Source organism: Aythya fuligula, chromosome 5 (assembly GCF_009819795.1).
Source record: "Aythya fuligula isolate bAytFul2 chromosome 5, bAytFul2.pri, whole genome shotgun sequence".
Taxonomy (NCBI): domain Eukaryota; kingdom Metazoa; phylum Chordata; class Aves; order Anseriformes; family Anatidae; genus Aythya; species Aythya fuligula.
The window spans coordinates 59,194,059-59,215,872 of record NC_045563.1 but is presented as its reverse complement, the minus strand read 5'-3'; the positions used below and the strand labels follow the sequence as shown (position 1 = coordinate 59,215,872).

At 38.1% G+C, this 21,814-nt stretch overlaps 1 protein-coding gene across 1 annotated transcript in view; it reads right to left on the bottom strand.

The window, feature by feature from the left end:
* SPON1 (spondin 1) overlaps positions 1 to 21,814 on the bottom strand; it is a 179,325-nt gene that overhangs the window by 41,042 nt on the left and 116,469 nt on the right. The gene's annotated exons all lie outside the window — the stretch shown is intronic.

Below are 21,814 nucleotides of genomic sequence, written 5' to 3'. Positions count from 1 at the left end.
CTGCTTTGCCTTGATTCACTTGGAGAAAAATAGAAGATGGAAAAAAAATTCAAAGTGTTAAGGTTACGACTAACACCTTCTCACACATCTTTAAATGGGAGCCAGCTTGTGGATCTGTTTATCTCAAGGAGAAACATATTCCTAAGGGTTTCCATGAGTCTGAAAGGGCTGTGCTGGCGAAGATCTGAGAAAAAGACCTAACAATCTGCTGCCTTGCAACTGCAGATCCAGTTGAAGTGGGGCTGCTGTCAGCTCCTGCCAAAGACGGAGAAGCCCACTGCTTTATCTGCAACTTCGAGGTCTTGCAGAAGACATTGAAATTCCCAGAAGAGACATCTGATACAAATTACTTGGAACAGTCTGTTATATCCATTTGGAAACGTATGTTTGTTTGTATTTTAACATAAGGCCCTTTGAATGAAAGAGTGAGGGTGAGGGGGTCTCTTGAGAAGCAAGGGGACTATCTTGTTTGGAGAACCCCCAGTATTTTGTCTGTTTTTCCAAAAACTTGGGCTTTTGTTCCAGGCTATGAAATTGAAATACTTTACAAGGAAATTGGCCCTGGAAAATCTAGGTCTTAAATCACCACAGGCTGTTGTTATTATTGAGGTGTTATTGAAGAAAGTCCAAGACTGTTACTAGCTTGCGCTGCCGGAAGATGGGATTTTCCAGCTTAGGAGCAGGAGCTAGCTTTCTTTAAATTGCTCAAGCAAAAATAATCATTTGCTTATTCATTTCTGAAGCATAATTTCTTACGGAATACATTATAATTTAAGGACTTATTATTAAACAAAATTCCCCTACCACATTCATTATACTGATTTCCATCTATACCAGCAGGCAGCTGATGTCTGGGTGTCTACAGAACGATCTCTTCTCAACACTCTCCACTAATCAACATGAATCTGGTTAACACTTTTTCCTGTCTTATCTTCTTATCCATGCATTTCTTCTTCAAAATCTGCCTGGAGGGTGATCCTTACTTTATCTCATGGCAGTAAAGGACTCGTTCTCATTGATGTATATAGTATTTGAGAGAACTAATATTTAGTAGGAGCTCATATATCAAACGCTTGACAGTTTGGGGCTGTTTTGTAAGTGAGGATCCCAGCACAATAAAGAGTCATTAACTGCTAAGAATTATTCACTTATTCATTATATACACACATCCACAGGCAAAGTTCTCGTCATAAAGTTCACGTTCTCTGATGAAAGGAGAAATGATTCTTGAATTACAGTTAATCTTGTGCAGACTAATGTAAAATATAGTACTTTTAACATACTGCCTTTAAAAAGAGTAATCTGACCAACAGCCTGGGAAATTAATTTACGAGCACCAAATCACTATTTATTGACATAATATAGTGCTAGTCATTAATAGTATTTAAAAGTTAGCGTTACAGTTATAGTTCTGTTATTTTATATGAAATATAATAGCAGCCTTTCAATACAATATTTCATCCTGCAATTGAAGTGCTGTAATTTCTTATAGGCATTCAGCCAATAATATAATATAGCTTAAATACGTAATTCTGTATCACAACACTTATAATGTAAATCAGTGCTTTTCTTATCTTGTTTGTAGAAACTGGCTTCTAAAACCCTCTGATTAGAGATAAATGGTGCTATTTTACACAATAATGAATGGAAAATTACTAGTCTCTTTTTCACTGTACCTCACATAAGTGTAGAATATGTGTTCATTAAAGTATTTGCCACTCTTATTTAACTTAATAAGCTTTTGTTAGAGACTGAAACTTCAATAAGTGATTGCTTCTTTCGCCCAGGGAACAAGGAAAACAAAGATTTATTGCAAAGTTATCAAAAATACCCCCTTAAATAAACCTTGAACGAGTTCTTTAAAATAAAAAGGGTAAATTATATTTGGTGTTCTGATTAAAAAATATATATAAAAGAAATAAAAATAATTATTAAATTAATATTCAGTGAGCATCAATGCAATTTGCTACTATAAAGATGAAGTTTGTGTACATACACTTAAAATCTGCAAGACCTAATCTAGTTTCCAACATATCCTAAGTCCACAGCTAATCTGTGCATGAAATAGAAGAGGGAAGACATATTTGAACTAGGCACAAGGCTGATAACTGATGCTTAAAAATAGAATCTTATCTCCTTCCTTAACGCTTTTCTGGGATGAAGGTCTGGGACTGGGGAATGTCTGCTTCAGGGGGAAAGTGGCACCAGTGATCCAGCTCACTGGTAGTCCTGCCCTATCTGTGGCTATGCCAGCATGATGCCCAGGCTCAGGCACTTTACAAGTGCTCCCAGTGAAGGCCAGTATTACTGACTGAGCTGAGAGAAGATTAAAAAAAAAAAAAAAAAAAAGATTAAAATCAGCATTCCAGCACTCCACAGCAGAGTGAGAACAGAAGTTTACAGGGCACAGATTTCTCTCTATTGCTGATCAAAGAAAACCGAAACACAGAATTCCAGGGGAAGTGGATTCGACCTGGGAGGCTTGTATAAGAAGTGACCTGTAGTGGTTATCAAAACTGACAGTTAGCTGAAATTAACCCTTCTAAATCTCAGTACCTTGATCTGTGGAGCCTCACTGCAAGCAGTGGTATCAGCAGCCCTTTCAGCTTTGAACATGTGCTATGATGCAGAATAAAATGTGACTTCTTGCTTTTTGTTTTAGATACTTTCATTGACATTAAAAATGTTATGCCTGCTACCTTGTCTCAGCTAATTAACATCACAAAACAAGATGAAAGCACACCAATGTTGATTCACTAACAAGATGGTATTTGGTATGTCTGCAGTGCCCTCTTGTATGCCTGTTGCAAGAACAACCAAGCCTTTTTTTAATGAATACTTTCACACCATAAGCACTAAAATCACCTATAGCGATCCAGTAATTAGCATTAATGAATTGTCACACAAACAGTATGGGGTATGGGAGAAACAGTCATGCAACTTCATCTTCCTGGTTCAGCATTACTTTTTTTCTTGGTTCACACGCAGTTTTTACTGTCTTGCTATCCCCTCATATTTTTTAACATCCTGTTGCCTTGAATTGATAGCTGCCTAGGGCAAGGAATATCTCTGTCTTACATGCCTATAAAATACAACACATCTATGCCTGGAGGCACTAATCAGGTCTTTAAGGCACTGCTGCAGCACCAGAAATCAATAATACTTGGTATGGCAGAAATGAATGAAGGTTGCTGTAAGTGAAACCATCCAGGAATTAATAGTTTTGTCGGTATGGTAACAGAGATCGTTCCCAATTCCCTTCCCTTGTCCTTCCTGATTGCCCAAAGGGTTTACAGGAAGAGACAGGTGATGGTTTCTCTCTGTGGGATAAGTTTGTTTGTGCAGATCTCTGTTGCTGTAACCAGGCTAGTTAAAAGCTAGTTTGGGTCTCTCTGCGCTACACTGCTACCACCGAACCGTGGAGCAGACACACACGAGTAAGCTTCATTTCACAGAAGTCATTTTTGTAGATACTTAGTCCTTCTTGATCTGGTTAAATTCTTCCTGTTCTTTCAGAGTCATCTGAGGTCACTGCATGCCGACCACAGCGTGCCCAAAGCCGCTGTCTCCGCTTGCGTTGTCCCCACACTCATTCCTTTCCGTGACCAGTCAGCGGTACGATATGTGGCTGGAAGGGCCTTCAGTCTTTCTAATCCATCAAAACAGCTATTGTGCTGCTAAATACCAGAAATTATGACTGGCAGAAAGGATGAGGCATTTGCACAATAAACATAAGATTTTGCCATTTCATCTAAAGCCACTGGAAGCAACAAGTTATTCTCCCAGGAGAACAGTCATGGAGAGAAGCAGAAGGAGAAAGACAGAGGAGGGGAAGGAAGAGATGGTGTTTTGATTAAGGCAATATATTAAAGCACAATGTTAACGCTATATATTATATGTTATCTTTTTGTTAAGGGCAGCTGTTATATCTTCTTACATGCTATTTGTTGCAGAGCAGGAAGCCTGTTCTGAAATATGTAAGACACTACATAAATCAAGGGCCATTATCAGTACGGCTAGATGACAATTTCTCACTGAAACGATTTCAGAAAATAATGATTTGCTGAGGTAGAAAGAGACTGGAGAAACACATTTGTTTAATGTATTTCCTCAAAGTTTCAGCAGCTTTCTGCTGGAAATACGCTTGGTTTCCCATCTAGCAAGCTGCTCAGGAGCCTGGGACCTCATTTAATTTGCTCATGACTGGATACTTAAAGGTCTCACAAATCCGGGAGTATCCTGAACGCATTCCTAAAGGGGGCTCAGCTTTTCACTCAAGCCATGACTTTCAGGTTTTTCTGGCTCCCTGCCGTGGGGTTGCGATGAGGCTGATCCTCGCTGCTGCAGCCCTGGGTTTCCAGGCTGCCTGCTGCGTGCGCTGCTCGCTGGCCGCGGCAGCCGGCCAGACAATCCGGCTGGGGAGTCGCAGGCTTCTTGCTGGGCTGGGAGCCATGCCTGAATTTAAGGATCTGCCATTACCCTGGCCAGCTTTCTGAGAGATGAAGACAGCCAGTACTGCCCCACTTTTACAAACAAATATACAAACAAAAACCCCAACATGAGACAGCCAAGAAGAAGAAGAAGAAAAAAAAAAAAAAAAAAAAAAAGTACTCCAGTTCACTGGAAAAGCAAATAACGTGCTGCTGAAAAGCTCTGAAGAGCTCATGTGGCCATCTTACCCTACATGTTTATTTTAGGCCACTCTGAGTTCGGTCACCCAGAGATGTCAGAGGGAGTCCGACTTGTTTGACCGGATGGATTGAAGCACTTGAGATGCTAAAAGAGCATCTTAAAAGCTTCACGCTTTTTACAAAAATACATACGAGTACTTAGGAATGTCCCTCTTAAAAACACTACTGTATATTTATATTTCCATAGCCTATTACTGTTGATTAGGAGATTAAAATGCAGAAAGAGCTTTTATCAAGAAGACAAAGTAGTTCTGTTGCATCCTTAAGCAAATTAGCATCCTAAACTGGATTTCTAAGTACATTTTAAGGAGTAACAGCCATTATTAAGCCACTAGATACTTGGGTTTTAAATGGAGAAAAACTCAGGCAATGTCGTAATTTAAACAGGACGCAAAAGAGATGCGGGTGTCAAGATTATTATCAACACCATGTATGGCTGGAAAGTAAGTGCCAACTCTGCCTCCTTGCACATCTAAATCCCTCCATGTGGAGAGACACTAGCAGAAGAAAGGACAAGAACAGGAGTTTTGCCAGAAGGGTTGTTGCAAGGTCACAGCATGAACCACAGAACCATTCAATGGTTTGCGTCTGAAGGGACCTTTCAAGATCATCGAGTCCGATCCTTTCTAGGCATGTCCATGAGGAGAGGCTGAGGACACTCGTGTTGTCCAGTCTGGAGAAGAGGAGACCGAGAGGCAACCTCGTTGCTCTCTGCAACTTCCTGAGGAGGAGAAATGGAGAAGGAGGTGCTGGTCTTTTCCCCTGGTTACCAACGACAGGAGAAATGGGCACGGCACAAGGCTGCGACAGGGGAGCTTGAATGCTGAACAGAAGATGAGTTGTGTTCAGAGATTCTAACAATGAGAGAATGCTTATAGATGTGTTTGATTGAGTCTTCAAATATTTAATTCCCTTATTTGACACAAAATCATTCTGTTCTCTGAAGAAAGAGAAAAACCTCAGCTTTCATCTCTATCAGCCCGAGCAAAAAATTGAACTCTCCTATTTGATATTGCCTTACTTTGACCTTTTGTTAATCCACTGGCTACTTCAAATTCCATCTTTCACACCTGGTCATACACGAAGTAATGTAACTCCATTCGTTTTTGCCTCCTCGCTGCCTTGCACTGTGACTTATTAGATTGTACAGGGGTGATGAAAATGAGCATTGATTATTGCTGTATACTTTGCTTATGAGCATGCTTTCACTGCTAAGCTCACTCTATCTATCATCTGTGCATATCCTAATATATAATGTTGCGAGCAGATCCAGTGAAGATGTGCATGTAAACGGGTAGATGTGAATGCTGTTCATATTTGGAGATACTCACAAATGAGATGCACGTGCTTGAACCAGACTGTCAATTAAAATATCTTGGATGCTTTTCCCTTGGCAAAAAAGCTATACTCAGTAGCATATTTACAAACAGATTTACAGTGTTTTTAATATTCCATTTTTCCCAGATGATACGGCAAACATTAAAATACATCAGTGATGAGCCACACGTATAAACAAAATATCCCACACCCCATGCCCCCCCCCCCCAAAAAAAAAAAAAAAAGAAAAAGAAACATAACAAAAACAATAGAGTGGAAAAAAATAAACCAGCAACCATATACTGAATTAGAGTACGCTGGATTCATTGGTAGCTACTGTGACATTGCATAAATCATCTGACTATAACTCAGTGGAGGGGCATTTGGGCCACCAGCCTGAGCCCTGGCAGATCTGAGAGTGCCACAGAGCAAATACCCCTCAAAGCCCCCTTACCCACATTTATTTCCATTATTGTCTTGAATGTACTTTCTCTGCACAATCAGAACGATCCCTAAAACACCCACTCCCTCCAGCAGAGTAGGAAGGACCTGAGGTTGATTTAAATGTTATTCTACCTATAAGAGATTGTTCTTGTTCTTGTTTTTTATGATTATTTTAGTAACATCTTCATTTCTGGGCAATTTTTCTGCCAGTGACACCAAAATTCAGCTATTGCTAGTTTTAAATGCATTACCCACTTCCTCATAATAAAACACCCATATTGATTGTTACAGCATCTATTATACTGTTATGCTATGTTATAACAGATTGTTATATCACAGTCCCTTCATGTTTATTACAGAACTAATGATACACCATGATGAAGTAAGGTTCCTTTTCAACAACAGCACCAAAAGAAGATGCTGTGCGCTCACAGGTACCTGCACAGGGGTGAAATACACTTGCAGAAAATAGTTTTGAAAATGTATAAATACAAGCAACAGCAAAACTTTAGGTAGTCCTTGCAAGAAAGCTGACCAATGTGAGATGATTTTCCTTTTTTCTGTTCAGTAGATGGCACCATGTTATGTGTTAATCTGTGGCAACTGTTACATAAAGCCCCACATGGCTGTTTCCATTCTAGTGTTGCCAGAACTTTTTAAGCAACTTCAAGAAGTGAACAAGTTTGACAGTTTTTGCCTGCAGTTATTCCTTATCTCTCAAGTTTTTCAGTAACAAAAATTTCCATTAATTCACCTCAGAAACACTGAATAGATATTGTAGTTGGGCTTTAGGGATTTTGACCTTTTTTTTTCTTTTTTGGATTGCGTACTGACATATGGAGTATGTTCTACCTATAACAACAAAATGAGCACAATATTTTATATTTTCAAGAAGCAGATGGATCAAAGCTTACTTTTATCTCATACAGTGGTATACCAGAAATACAGAGAATTCTATTTAATTCTTTTTTATTATTATTTTTCCCCCCTGTGTGAGTGGTCAATCACTCAAAGCACAGCTTGCACAGAGAAGTTGTAGAGTCTCTCTCTTTGGAGGCTCTCAAAAGCTGACTGAATAAATACATTCCTGAGCAGCCCACTTTGGTTGCCCCTGCTTTGAGCAGGAGATTGGACTAGCTGATCTCCAGAAGACCCCTCCAGCCTCAACAATTCTGTAATTCTCCCATGACCCTCTCTGTGCTTGTCCTTCATATCCTGTACATGACTTGTTTCTGTATACTGGCACAGGAAGAAAGAATGAAAAACATCTCTTAGAAGTCCACCAAATCTCATCGTAATTGTATTCAGAAGTTGAATAGCTGGCCTCCTACTTGTCAGTAAACTTGTTCTGATGAAAACCAGAGGACACTCAAAGGCTTTAAATTCACACTTCAGCAACACAATTAATTTTCTTGTCAAAGATGGAAAAAATGCTATCAACTCGGCTGAAAAGAGGTTATAGACAGTTATCTTATGCTCATAATTACATATTTCATTTACAGTTATTGTCACACATTAACTAGAATATGTTTCTGTTAGCCTTTTGCACTTCTTTAGGATTCCATTTGGTACGTAAAACATTTTGTTCAAAAAATCCATTGCCATTCTATTGAAGGTAATATTTTGCTTCATGTATGATTGAAAGTAGTACTTCTGATGTTTCTCAACTCCGCTATTTCTGAATTATTTTTTCCCACGATACATGGATATGTGGAATGAATGCAAACCACAAGTAGCCTGACTATTATTACTTACAGTATGGTTATAATAAGATTTCTTCATACTTCTTGACAGTACAAAGAGATCTTCACTTAGTCTCAGTAATGATGCTTCAAGGAACTTGCACATAACAGTCTGTTTTAACTTGCATTATGTGTTGACAATATTTTCAGCATATTGAAGATTTGTGAATGAACTTTGCCCCCCCTGTCTCTTCAAACTCCCCAAATAAAACAACTGGCTGGAAAAATAAGTCAAGTGTAACTCTCTTGTTTTTTAGCCTTAACCAGAATTAACTGTTCTTCCAGTTACACGTACAAGTTTGCACAGGAGAACATAGGAACGTTTAACATGGAAAACTTCAAACCCACAATGGTTCTTAGCGGACTTAATTCCAGAAGATCCAAGAATGACTAATGTCAGTTGGCTCTTACCTGTTTTTATTTGCACGGAGAAAACTAAGAGATTAAATATTTCTAGCCAACTAAAGTAAATTTTATTGCAATTTGTCCCTTTGTGGCTCTATGAATGCGATATGAACTGCGGGTACTCCAGGACAAGTGTGTTAATGCTGTTTCAATTCATCTACATTTATCAACAAAAGATACAGACTTTGTTTTATAATCATAGTTTTTGAGCTGTCATGTTATTTTATAGTAGTTACTTAAGAGTTTTTATTCCAATTTAATATATATTAAGTGCTTGTATGAAAATTATAAGCAGAATATTAATTATGCTTAATAAATCACACCTCTAATGAGACAGAAAAATCATCAAAATGAAACTAGAACTGAACTGACTTGAGACAAGGTCAATAAAATATTTGGTTATTTTTCATTTTATTTCAGTAAAATTTCTCTTATTGCTCCACATAAAACCGTGCTTGAACTATAAAATGTATACATCTCAGAAAAGCCTTATCTTTCCATATCAAGAGCTATAAAGTAAATTGTGTACTGATACAGAGTAACATGAAAATGTACGACCAAACTGGCACAAAACTGCAGTATCAGGGAAAAAAATAAATGTGTGTATATACATATATATATATATGTATATATATATATATATATATAAGAAATTTGCAGTCAGTTTTTACGTATCCAGATGCAGTTTTTGTATGCAAACAGCTGTTAACGGAAAGAGTGGAGACAGTCAAGACATCTGATTAAAGCCTAGCTCAGACTGAAAATCTGTAAATCTCCAGATAATGTTCCGTTATCTAAATTTGACTTGGGCCCATAAAAAAATGAAAGTATTGTATCCATCCTTCAGAGAACGCCCTATGAAAACCCACTGACAATACCAAGGCGCTAAGTAGAGCCATGGTCTAGTTGCCCCCCAGTGACAGGAAATCCTAAAATAGAATCTAGCCATTTGGCTTGAGTGTACCGCCTCAAATATGTTACCACAGGTAGTGGATTTCTTCTGAGAAACGTTAAATATCCTGTTAAGATTCCTATTAGTTTTCTCTCATGTTCTTTTATCACTGCTGCTAGAAAGTAGATAATTCAAAAAAAAGTCAGCAAATGCAAAGCCACATCCAGCTATTTCACTAGAATGATACCAATAAATGTCCTAAATATGAACATATCATTTATATTCATTATTCCTTGTGCCAGATGGGAGTTTTTAAGTTACTGCTCAACATAATGATTATAGAGTACCAATTGTTAATGAACATTTTTCTCCAAAATGGATCCTTTTTTTTTTTTTTTTTTCCAAAATGCATTTCCTGAAAGGGCTTTGCAATGTTGCCTTAGATAAGATAACTCCATTCTTTCCCTACAGAATACCTGAGAACTCTACTGAAGACATTTAGTTGGCAAAGGAAAATGAAAGTTTTTGCAGCCAACCACTCCTGCTAAGATTAGCTGTTGTAAATTCTGTCCGCAGTTTAAAAACATCCTGTAGAAAAGATTAATGTTGACAAATATACCTCTGACGTAAATAAAAGTAATTCTGTTGACTTGAAAGAAGCTATGAAAGCTCAGAAGTTATTTTATTTTTCTGTGTGTGTGTTGGCTTCTTTGTTTTGCACTACTATTTTATGTTCAGTCTTTACCTACTCCTTAACAATGAAGTGTTGATGCAAGTGAACAACAACAAAAAAGCAATGGTGCTATCAATTTACCTGCAGAGAAAATAAATTTCTCACAAATGTTCTGTCAGTAGGTGTCAATGAGACACAAATAAGGGGATAAAAAAGATCTTTCTTCTGATAAACTTTTCTTTTGGTAGTAAACTCCATGTCCATTGTAGACTGACAGTGGTAAGCACTGAGTTTTTCTAAGCTATCAAGTCAGAGAACAGGAACCAGTGGCATCATTTTTCTAATACCCAGTACACCATCACCCTGGACGTGTGAGCACCATTCCGAGTGAAGGAATAATTCATTCCCAATAATTCCCAAGGTCATACTGGCAGCCCCAGGAAGTAGAACAGAGAAGACAATGAGGTTTTGTGTTATGCACATTTGACTATTTAAAAATGAGTTGACATTAACAGCTCATTTTAGCCCAACTCATGAATATTTACAATTTTTATAGTTTCCTGTTTGGCTTACAATGAGTTGGAACTCCTGAGCTCTGAGGACATGACTAACTTCAATGAGTTTATATAATCTCTAATATAGTAACAACAGTAATTCATAATACAATTATGAATATTTATAGTAATAGGTCGAAACTTGAAAACAAGATAACATGATCTATACAGAACCTTGATCTTGGTCCTTGACAATCCCTTTATTTTCCTGGTACTGTTTACTTCTTTTAACAAATGCAAGTTCACACCATTTTGCGCTTTATATTGATGCCACACCAGGTATTGGTAAATGTGTAAATCAGTAACATTCAACACCCAACGTCCCCAGCTTTGCACTGGGCTTGCTGGTTGCAGTCTGAAGAGACTGAAAAACTCCAGAAATACTACATTCCTGGGGCAGGCCAGTGTCTCATGGTTGTGGTAGGCTACTAATGGACAGGCTAACCCTACACTTTATATTTAGAAGTACCCAGCAGATGCAGTCCCATTCAAGCCAAGGACAAGTATATTTATTAAAAAAATCACGAGGCGAAAGATTAATCGAATGTTGCAATTATCTCTCTCCTGTTTTATCAGAATGTGCCTTTACGCCTTAATGACTTAACAGCAGACAGCACAGGTGGCCATGGGGCAGAGGGGGAAAAGGGTGACTGTGGTCATTACTCCAGAGAAATCAGAGTTGTGAGAGAATTTAACATGTGCTTTGAAAAAAAAATAAAATAGATAATCTAGAAAGCCAGTGGGGCAAAAGGGATAAAAAGCCTCATTCCAACCGAATTGGCATAAAGTCAAGGCCTGTCAGAGCAATAACTGCAGTAAAACTGAAATTGTCAGGCACTGTTAGTCACTGTGTTCGTACACTAGTGCTACTGGAAGCATTTAAAGGAGGTGCCAACCACTGCTATTTAAAAACACAACCCCTGCTCTACCCACCACCAACCCACTCCAACCACCAAATGACTGAAAAAATGTACAACAATTACACCACTCTGCACGTTTGTCCTGTGGCTGTCAGGCAGGGTCAGGAAGGAGACTGCTCAGGTTCTCTTTTGTGAAAGAGATGCAGAACAAAGCTTCTCTGGCATGATTAGATACGCGTTGGAGGTGAGGAAATGGACAGAAACCATTATTTAAAGGTTACACGTGAATACATCCATTATTTTGTAGGTAGATATCTAAAATAATTTTAGATCATTCCTATTTTCTAGCTTTTCTGATACCGGATAATTTCTAAGGTATATTATTCTTCACAAATATTCCATGACCTCACCAATGAAGAAACTTCTCAAACATGTATGGGAAAATAAAAAAGCTTTGAGATGTCACTCACGCCTGGCGCTACCACTTATTGAGGATGACATACAATAACCTCTGGATATCGGTATTTTTCCAATTGCAAGATAATAAGGGAATTCATTAAACAACAACAACAAAAAAAAAAAAAACAACAACAACTTATATGATATACTTTATACTGTAATGCCAAGTACCTTAGAAAGTTGTAAATAATAGGTAATGTCTTTGATCACGCTAACATTAAAATTAATAAACAAAAATGATGTATTCTCAAATATTCCGCCATGAAAGAACATAGAAGAAAGTCTACTCAGATAGCATGCTCTGTTCTGCCAATCTCCTCCTTTTCCCAGAGGTTTCAAAACATAACACAAAATCATCAACTATGGAGCAACATTTAGAGAGTGCCACAACACGTGTCCTCAGCACAGACATATACCACTAACAGTGATTTGGAAAAAAATATAGGGACACGTGCTAAAAAAATAAAAATAAAAATCGTATGATGCAAACTCTGGCAATATGTTGCAGAAAGTTAAGAATAGATTAACTGCACTGATCACTTGATAAGCTAGATTCAGTGTACAGGTTATACACACAACGCATACAAAAGATATAATAAAAGGAACGGGATCAGAAAACCAATTTTGGGAATGACTTTTGGCTAAAAAAATTTTGGCTAATCAAGTAAGGTAAGCCATGAAGATGAACCTGTATAATCAGGTAAAAAACAAGTAGGAGAAGAGACGTCACAGGATTTGTCACTACATTATGTAGCCAAATACTATTCTTGGCTTCAACACACAAAGAAACAAAACAAACAAAGAGAAGGAAGGAGAGAGAGAGAGACAAGGGGAGGAAGAGGAAGAAAAGGTTTATAAAAAACGTAAGAATATCTGGAAATGGAAAACTAGCCTTTACAGAGGAGGCTTAGGCCATTTGATGTATTAAACCTCTTTACAAAAAGGTTAAGGAAAGATCTGATTCCTGTCTTGTACTCCTTACTGTGAAAATACTTGAGATAGCTATTTCTCAAATCTGGTACGCAAAGGAATATCAAGACAGCTCAAGCTAGAAAATCCAGGTAATATGCTTGCCACTCTGAAACAGTACCTCCATCCTTTAGAAATAAAGTGGAATTGTAACTTTCTCACTTGTACGCCTTTGAAATTAGGAGTAGGGTTATGAATCAACCAAAGAACTTCTTGGTTAAGTTATGACAAAAACTAAGAGGACATTTCAGGGAATGCCGGAAACATTGATGAAGTTAAGTCATCAATTTTTTAATTAGGCATTGATACATGATGGCGCATGAATTATTACAACATTCATCTTACTTGGGACTAGCTAGCTACAAATTAAAAGCAGGAGAGAATGTATTTTAATAATGATAAACTACGAAAGATAAATATTAGCACATGCTTTGTTTACAGGATGATTTTTAAAACCATTGCTAAGAATGAGATGGTCTCTGCTGTGCATCATTCACCAGAATAAATTACCAAAAAAAAATCTGTGAGGAAGGAGTTTCTGAGAGGTCACAGAAATGTTTAAAACTATGGTGGTGAGAGGTACTTTTAGACAGACAGACAGAAAGAAAGGCTCGTTCATATACTCAAAGCTGAGTCGAATTTTCAAGAATGACCTATGAAACACACACGTACAGGAACTGAATGTTAACTGAATGTTAGGAAGTAGAAAGGACATAGAAAAAAATAATCTTGTAAAGCCTCGGTAAGGATTCTGTAAGGAGCTACTTAGGTCTAAGTGGGCAATCAGCAGGTTTTTGAACTGATTGTAAAGCCAATAAGCCACTGAACTGGATATTTCTCCCCTCCCATAAACAAACCAGATATTCTTGGGAGTCGGGGATGCCAGTATCCTTTTCACAGGATCACTCTTCAGGTTTCACTATCATTTGTTATTTTACATATACGGGCAGTTCAGTACACTTCTTTTCCAAATCACTCCATTTTTACATCCCATCGTGTCTACCTACTTGGCCAATGGAAGTAAACGTTAAAACAACCTAACTGTTAAGGACAAAACGACCTGCTGAATTTAGACATGTTTGTTAACAGAGGAAAATACACTGATGTTCTTTACATAGAAGCAAGTAAACTGGGAAAACCCCAGCCCCAAAGCACCATCGTGCAACACTTGCAGGAAACATGGGCATATAGCTTCACAGGAGCAGATTAGTGCAGCTGCCATATACTAAGGCCTTTACCTCTGCTTAGTGGATGGAAATCATATTTTCTAAGAATTGGGAGGCATAAAACCAATGTCATTGTATTCAGGTTCAAAACTGAATAAGAAGTGATAAAACCGGTAAGAAGTGATGTGTCAGATGAAGGACACTGGACACATACAGATAGTGTTGCAGGATGCCACAGGACCTGCTAAATGCTTATATGCATTCAAGGGGAGACAGGACAACTTTATGGAGGAAGGAATTAAACAGGGATAACTATATATGAAAAAAAAAAAAAAAAAATGTAGCTGGTGGAGTGGATGAGGTTACAGTCCTTGAAGGCTGCAAGTGTATTGGGAGGAACCACAGACAGACCCAGGCAGGCCACATAAGGTTTTGCATAAACATCGATGAAAGCAAAACTTGATCCATTTTTACTTTAAGTTATATTTCTGCTCAGTGTCTAACATTTACTCCTGAATCTAACGCACATCAGCTATTCAGTAATGTTGAATGAGGCATGTTTTATGAGTATGGATTTTTGATTTAAAAGCCAAGAAATAACTACCAGTGTTGTTAATGGGTGGGAAAGCTTACCTAACAGCATCTTTGACAGTGCAGATCATCCAATTGCTCCACTCTCTCTCTGCAGGATTTACACTGTACCAGTTTTTCTTTGGGTAAAATGCAAAGAATGCCCTCCTAATTAAATATGGTCTCTGATCTCGGAATCCTTTTTTTTTTTTTTTTTTTTTTAAGTAATACTTACTTGAAAAAGTAATGTAACCAAGAACAAGAATAAGGTGAAGTGAAAGCAGTTGGCTATACTACTATACTTCTTTTTTTTTTCTTGGACAACTGTTAACTAAATTAATTACCTCACTGCTGAGTTAATTAGGTAATATTAGTACATAAATACCTCAATTAATTATCCTAAGCTAATAAAAAGACAACTGCCATCAAATGTATTTGACACAACTGTATACATTGAATGTGAATTTTCCCATTAGCTTCCCAATCCAGTTTTAATTAAACCATTATAAATTTAAGTCATTCTCATAAATGAGTTATAGCATCACAAACTAATCACTCAATGAAAGTAAACGAAGAGACAATAATCCTTTTTATAATTCTATTGCCAGTTACGACGACTTTAATAAATCGATTTCAGAATTTTAAAGTAAAATATTCACCTACTGAATGAATGTACCTGCAGATTAATGCATGAAAATGAGCCCCAAAAGATGAAGAAAATATATTTTTTCAGCAACATAAGAATCCTCCATTTCAGCAACTGCTTTTTTTTCTCAGGGACAATTTATATAGCATTAACTATTAATGAAGACAGATCTTGATTGCTGCCATCTCTTCCCAATATTGTCTATTATTTTGTTTTACTGTTTTAAAACTGAAGATTCAGTTTTATTAGTACCTAGTTTTGTTATTTAATAACAGTGTGATATTAAGAGGAAAATCAACAGGTTTAGGCTAATGCTTGCATAACAAAATAACCATAGTCGTTATTCAGGAATATACCAGCTGAATATACCAGCTAAAAGCTTATAAAATGGATAACAGCTGATAACAAAAGTTTAGTAAAAGCGCATAAAGTGGTTTTTAATTCTTTGGCTTTTTCCAGTGCATTTGGAAAGAAAAAGAGAAATTTCTGATAGTCATAAATTCATAGCCAAGAGCAATAAAACTTCTGTCTTCTTTTAGGAAAATATTTTGAAATTTCCTAAGAAGAGAAACATAATTTTTGCTTTATTAAGTCCTCATGTAGATAGGCACACTAATGTCTTCAGCATATCTATGTATCCATCAACACTTACAGAATTACACACACAAAAAAACAACACATGGATGGATTAACAATAAACACTGCATGAGCAGAAAATAGGTCTCTCTGAAAGTACATTCTAAGTAACACTTGGAGCTGTCTGTCATTTCTGCTAGCACCAGGAAGATATTAGTCACATTCAGAAAACAAGTTTTCAGTGTTTTCATTGGGAGATTCTCCTTTAACTTCACTGAATAAAATTGTTTGCTTTTTTTTTTTTGTAAATTAACACTATTGAATTGCTTCAATTTAGCCTTTTAAAAGAACAAAATATAACCCTTCATAACCTCACATTCCTTAATTCTGTCCTTTTCTCATCAAACATTATTTCTGTGTTCAAGAAGTTTAAGTCTATTTAATAGACCAGACACATTCTGTGGTTGCCACTGACATCGACAAAAATAGGATTTTATTTTTCACCAGTGTTGCCATACTATTCAACTGGTGGCACATGTTGCATACAACAAGTCTTTAGAGAAATAATAGTGGACTATGCAAATCTGAGCCACCAGAACGCAAATTCCTAAATTTCACGTTCCTGTTTGGCCTAACTTTTATTTACTTCTTAGAGAGTGTGACCCTGCAAGCAGGTTGTAATATTTACCTTCTCAGATGCCCAAATTAAAATTTGAAGACTTACCACAAGCCCATATTCGTATGCATTTTAAGCAAGCATATTATTTGCACACTGGGAATCAAGGTTGGGCAAATACATCTTTATGTCTCACTATTTCCAATAGCAGGGGGTCAGGTAGACTACTGACAGCAGCAATAGCTTTAACCAGGGCAACAAAATTTCACTGTAAAACATCACACTCACAGTAGTACACAAAAATAACAAACAAAGGAGATTGTGTCTCAGAATCTACTCAGGCTGGAGTCATGTGTATTTGTTGTCCTGTTGGGATAATGATGTAACCCACCTACTTCTTGTGTACTGAAAAAATGCAAGTCCTAAGACATCTCCTGATTAAGCCGGAAATAACCTAAATCCAGGTTTTGATTATAAACTGTAGAGAATTACCCAGGAAGTTGACATCTGACCCAATTTTATTTGAAAATTTTGCAAATAATAAAAGGTATGTCTTTTTTTCACAACCTACATTAATTTGCTTGAAGGTAACTTCCAAACAAGTAACCATTTGAAAGTAACTTGAAAGCTTGAAAGTGACTTCTAAGCAAACAGGTGACAACAGACCGAGATCAATTAATGCCTCAGTCTTTGCAGTGACTATAGTCTTCCAAATAAAACAATGTTGTCTGACATGAAGGCCTGTGTTCAAGTTTCACAGAGAGATGCCCAGCCAACAACACGATAAGGTTTCAGAACACCTCTTTTCTTCTTCATCCAGTCAATAAAGGGCTAAGAATGAGGAGTGACATGCTCCAAACTTGCCTTTTGAATGCTGTTTTACTACCCCAAGTATTTTTAATCCTGTAAAGGCACTTTTGCTGCTTTTTTCTCTTCAAAAGAGGGAGAGGAGAAAAGGGGAAGAAGGAAGGAAGAAGAAAAAAAAAAAAAAAAAAAGGAAGGAGAGGAAGAAAAAAAAGCTGCAGTGTTTGCAGCACGAAAAGAGATGGGTAGTTTTGTCAAGAGAAGAAAGTGAGATTAAGACCCAAATGGGCAGCCGGACCTACATGCCTTGGTTATGGATCAGTTTCCCTTGTCAAACAGAAGCAAAGAAAGGAGAACAAAAATCCCAAAGCTTACCACGTAGGCAGAAGGAAAACATCCTTTGCTGCTTCCAAAGACTGAGGGATCCTTAACCTTGCAGCTTGATCTAGGTGTGGTAGGCACACACTTGTGGCTGAACTTCGCTATCTATCTCCTCTGGTTCTCAGACACAGCCTTGGGGATCAGGGGGGACGCTGCTCTAAAGGAGAGACCACTCCTTCAAAATAACACCCCTGAAGCTGCGTGTGGCCTTCAAATAGCAGGGGGAAGGTGTGTTCCTCCCCATCCTGCTTCTCTGTGCAGAAGGCAGGCTTGACCTTGCTCTAAGTTGCACGGAAAAACTTGTTCAACAATGTCAAAATGGTTATGAATCCTGTCACGTTTTCTGCACAAGTATTTTCTTTTATTAACAGATTTATTATTTTCAGCCTTCTCTTCCCATAAGTCTACCCCAGAATCACAGAATCACAGAATTTTCTAGGTTGGAAGAGACCTCAAGATCATCGAGTCCAACCTCTGACCTAACGCTAACAGTCCCCACTAAACCATTTCCCTAACCCCGTTGTTATTTTTTTACATTCGCCTACATTTAACTTCATGTAAACTTCTTTAGACTTCTAACATATAAAGCTGGCCATAGGAGTGCCCTGAATACTGAACCTCATAGCAGGGGTGGAGAAGCAGAGGAAATACAAAGCGCACGTTTATTTATTGGTACTTAAGCACAACCAGACTGTATCACATTATTATTCTGATAATAGGATTTGCCATGAACCACTGCCATATTTCTTTACGAAACACAGTAGTAACCGAGAAATATGGACTGCTTTTAAACTGTTGCAGACAGCGCACCCGTTTTCATTTTGAGTTCATAGTGTTAAAAAAATGTAGCAGGAGATAAAGATCCCCGGTGTGTGGCAGTACCAGCCGCAACAGCACGTCACCGCCACTCGCTTTCACTGCAATTATCTGAAACAGGCAGAGGTGGGGAGCCAAACTGGGAATCTGCTTCCGCTGAGCAGATATCGGTGCAACATCTGTCCCATCATGTATTTATGAAAATCTTCCTGCTGTTCCAAGAATCACTTGAGCATGAAATAGCTGAGTTCCAGCGAGTCAGAATTTCTGGCATAACTGATGCCACAGTGAAGTACTTCTGCAGAAACGTGGTAAAGACTCTGCTAGTACAGAGCAAGTGAGCAAAACGACCAGCTTGCTTTCTGTGCTACTTGTAACATACCTTAAATGTGCCCAGTGGTGTATCTGAGAAACCTGAAAACAATTTATTACATCATTTTCTATTTTCTAGGTACACCAAGTCCTGTATATGTTTTTTGAAAAATCCTACAGTTTTGCACATAAAATTTACAGTTTAAATTAAGGCTGCTGCCCTCTCACTGGTAAGGGGGAAAAAAAGAAGTATTTTTCCTTGCTAGAATGCCCTAAGTTGATATCTCTCTCAAAAGCCAATTGTGTTAGCTTATGTACTTTATTTACCAGGCAGCAAAAGTGCACTGGGCATTTCTAGCTGAAGAGATTTAATTGATAGGAACTAAAAAGTATGCTTTTTGGTTTGGTTGGTTTGGTTTTGGTTTAATGCTTTTTTTTATACAATTAAAACTAAAACATTAGGTAGGTTTCTATACTGCATCTGCTCAATAATACCAAGGAGAAAATATTACATTCTTACTAGCATTCTTCCGTGTGTATACATGATGTCTACAGAAATTCAAATTTCCCTTCTTTGAGAAATATAACTTCAAAGAGAAGTGGAAAGAACAGAAAAAAAATTATTTATTTCTTGAATTGAAAATCATCTTTTTAACTTGATAAGTGTTTTATTCTCATTATATTGTTGTGACTGACCCAATGCTCCAAGAAAATTCAGATCTCACAGAAGTGTGCTAAGCAGCTGTGGCCAGAAAGCCCAGAGGAGAAGCCGGGGTCCCCCTCTCAGCGGGATCCTGGCTTCTCCTTTTAGCTCCCTAGGGCATCTCGGGAAGGGCTGGGATCCAGCAGCAGCCAAGACATACTTTCTTCTCTGGCAGGGTTCACTGCTGAGCCCTGAACTTCCCAGCAGTTGCTGGCCTCCAGCAAGACACCCCTTCACCTGTGTGCTGTCAGCTTTGGTACCCTGGGCCCCACAAGCAAGAGATTTGAAAAACTGAGATCTCAGGAGGAACTAAAAACTGTAAGCCCTTGCCACCAACAGAGGAGCACACCTGAGATGGACAGGTGTCGCTCACTTTCTGTACAGCCTCAGTGAGGTATGTTTGGGCACAACAAACAAAACCCCACCTTTCTGGCAGAGGCGATTCCCGTGTCTATGAAAGCACTGGCATGCCTCCTCCAAGATCCCCCAGCACAAAGCCTCTGGAGTCACCAGAGTTTCCACCTGGTACAATGGGAGGAGCAGCACTGCAGCAGGAGGCTGATGGAGATAGCTTCCAACACGTTACATATCCTGACAAATGGAGCAGTTTCCTCAGAAATGGAAGCGATTGGCTTAATATTTCCAAATCATGCAGACATTGGGGCTGTGGGCATGCAGTAAAGTCCAGGAATGTTGCTTATCTCATCTGACAAATACAGTCCTGAGAATATCCAATGTCTGAAGACTGTAGGGGGAGAAATCCAACTCCGAATAAGATGCAAACTTCTAACAGGAAGGCTATTACATACGAAAACTACTTATTCTAATCTGGCAGTTCTTTGGGACTTTAAATATTTAGGATGAGATTATACATACTTCAAAAACTGTACACATAAATTGTGTTGTTGGTAAAACTCTGGGCTGCATAGACGTATCAAACTGGAAAATGTTTTTGTTCCTTTCTGGTCACAGTCTCTGAATGAATATCAAATGTTATTTGTTTAGTCAAGTTATTTGACATGGTAGAACCTCTGCTGTGAGGGCCTTATTCTGGTGAAAAAGGAACAGCAGATGTGGAATTAGAGCCTCCTACTCCGCTGGTAGATTATTTCAGCTGTATTTATTCCATGTATTCAGTACTCGCTTGCATCGAACCTTCTGTTATGCTCCACGTGCCAAAAAGCTCCAAGCTTTTTGCACTACTGAGCATTGAAAAAAACAGCAGCAGAATTTTGACTCCAGAAACTGCTCCCTATTCAGATCCAACTTCCTGACATTTCTAGATCTAAATTTAAAACACATTCAAAAACATTTACTACGTTATATTAATTATATTATATTGCAGGAGTTTTTTTGCACGTGAAAGGTGAAGACTTGTCAGTCCTAACATTTGATTCCCACCGTCCTTCTCCCACTAAATTGGTTCTCAGAGGATGGCCAGCCAAGCTGGGGACTTCACGTGGCTCTTAGGCAATGCAGCTTTTCCATCTTTATGTTTAAATGGCACCATCGCTCTTACGAAACAGAACAGTGTATCACTGGCATCTTTTCAACCACTGACCTCTTCTCTGAGATGATGCCACGGCAGTAAAGCTGGGGAGATGACTTTGGAATTTGAGAATACAAAACGTGTTTCTCACATAGCCATTGTCTCCCATCTGGTGATGCACCATTTTGCAGCAATGTTGTCCTGGCTGAACTCCAGCTGGAACTTGTCCTGCCCGGGTGTTTTGTTTCATCCCGGTCTCCTGAGATACCCATCACCCTAACAACAGATCTGTCATTCATCTAGAGGTCACATGTTGCAGTGTTCTTGTATAGCTTTTTTGCACTTTAAACACATTATTTGTATGCTCTATATGGAAATAAGATTTTATGTCCAAATGGATCGTTATGATAATTTAATAGACAAACCTAAAAATTTCTTTGAAAGCAAATCTCCCTCCACCATAACTCACAAATATTTGCACTGCCATCTAACCACGAATAGCAACGAGTCAGCATGCCGGCAGCAAATATTTACCTCATTTCCATTTCTATACCTTATCCCATAATTGTAATCGCTTCCCTCCTTCGTAAATAAGAACATAAACCTGTAGGACATCTGGATGCTTAATGGGATGAAATAGCCAGTAGTTTCAAATTGTTCACTACGTGAACACTATTCCATATGCTAGAAACACTACCACAGGTCCCCTTGAAACGTAATTTCAATTAT